Below are 1,658 nucleotides of genomic sequence, written 5' to 3' on the forward strand. Positions count from 1 at the left end.
CATGAATGCTCGTCGCAGCTTGGGTGGAAAAGCCATATAAAACAGTGCAACACACGCGAAGAGATTTCATTGCGGACTCAAAGCCAAAGCATATATGCTATTGCTATACATATACTAACGGAAAGCCCCAAGTGTGCTCTCTGGCGTGTCCAAGGGTCTAAAGACCATGGGTGCGGTTTAAAAGGCCAAAATTTTGAGTTTTAGACCCTCTTCCGGGCCCTTTTCTAAAACATAAGCCCGGGTTTAAGTGTCGTCAAACGTGGTGTCCTAACTTATATATCTTGGCATGAATGCTCGTCGCAGCTGGGCGGAAAAGCCATATAAACAGTGCAACACATGAAAAGAGATTCATTGCGGACTCAAAGGCAAAGGATATGTGCTATTGCGATACATATACTATCGGGTGCAATCATACCAGCACTAATGCATCGGATCCCATCAGAACTCTGCAGTTAAGCGTGCTTGGGCGAGAGTAATACTAGGATGGGTGGCCTCCCGGGAAGTCCTCGTGTTTCACCCCTTTTTTGTTTCTCTTGATTCTTTTTTTTTTAGGTCTTTTCATTTGAAATACAAGGCATCTTTCGAACGACGCCATTTCGAGATCGTGTGGAACAACGCCTCCTACAGCAACTTTTAGGAAAGCCCCAAGTGTGCTCTCTAGCGTGACCATGGGTGCAGTTTACAAGGCCAAAATTTTGAATTTTAGACCCTCTTCCGGGCCCTTTTCTAAAACATAAGCCCCGGTTTAAGTGTCGTCAAACGTGGTGTCCTAACTTATATATCTTGGCATGAATGCTCGTCTCAGCTGGGCGGGAAAAGCCAAATAAACAGTGCAACACATGCGAAGAGATTTCATCGCGGACTCAAAGCCAAAGGATATATGCTATTGCGATACATATACTAATGGGTGCGATCATACCAGCACTAATGCTCCGAATCCCATCAGAACTCCACAGTAAAGCGTGCTTGGGCGAGAGTTGTACTAAGATGGGTGACCTCCTTAGAAGTCCTCGTCTTGCACCACTTTTTTGTTCCTTTTGATTCTTTGTTTTTTTTTGGGTCTTTTCATTTGAAAAACAAGGCACCTTCCGAACGACGCCATTTCTAGACCGTGTGGAACCATGCCTCCTACAGCAACTTTTCGGAAAGCCCCAAGTGTGCTCTCTGACGTGTCCAAGGGTCTAAAGACCATGGGTGCGGTTTACAAGGCCAAAATTTTGAGTTTTAGAGCCTCTTCTGGGCCCTTTTCTAAAACATAAGCCCCTGTTTAAGTGTCGTCAAACGTGGTGTCCTAAATTATATATCTTGGTATGAATGCTGGTCGCGGCTGGGCGGGAAAAGCCATATAAACAGTGCAACACACGCGAAGAGATTTCATTGCGGACTCAAAACCAAAGGATATATGCTATTGCGATACATATACTAACAGGTGCGATCATACCAGCACTAATGCACCGGATCCCATCTTAACTCTGCAGTTAAGCGTGCTTGGGCGAGAGTAGTACTAGGATGGGTGACCTCCCGGGAAGTCCTCGTGTTGCACTCCTCTTTTGTTCCTCTTGATTCTTTTGTTTTTTTTTTTTAGTCTTTTCATTTGAAATACAAGGCATCTTTCGAACGACGCCATTTCGAGATCGTGTGGAACCACGCCTCCTAAA

General features: G+C 45.1%; 3 non-coding genes across 3 annotated transcripts; all 3 read left to right on the plus strand.

Moving 5' to 3' along the window:
- Nucleotides 1–401: 401 nt before the first annotated feature.
- LOC112081795 lies at nucleotides 402–520 on the plus strand. The gene has a single exon (XR_002896716.1). It is a non-coding gene; the product is annotated as a 5S ribosomal RNA (ribosomal RNA).
- A 385-nt stretch (nucleotides 521–905) lies between these two features.
- LOC112081651 lies at nucleotides 906–1,024 on the plus strand. The gene has a single exon (XR_002896576.1). It is a non-coding gene; the product is annotated as a 5S ribosomal RNA (ribosomal RNA).
- A 403-nt stretch (nucleotides 1,025–1,427) lies between these two features.
- LOC112081783 lies at nucleotides 1,428–1,546 on the plus strand. Its single transcript, XR_002896704.1, has one exon. It is a non-coding gene; the product is annotated as a 5S ribosomal RNA (ribosomal RNA).
- The last annotated feature ends 112 nt before the right edge of the window (nucleotides 1,547–1,658 follow it).

The sequence above is a fragment of the Eutrema salsugineum genome, unplaced genomic scaffold, assembly GCF_000478725.1.
Source record: "Eutrema salsugineum unplaced genomic scaffold, Eutsalg1_0 scaffold_10, whole genome shotgun sequence".
Lineage (NCBI taxonomy): Eukaryota > Viridiplantae > Streptophyta > Magnoliopsida > Brassicales > Brassicaceae > Eutrema > Eutrema salsugineum.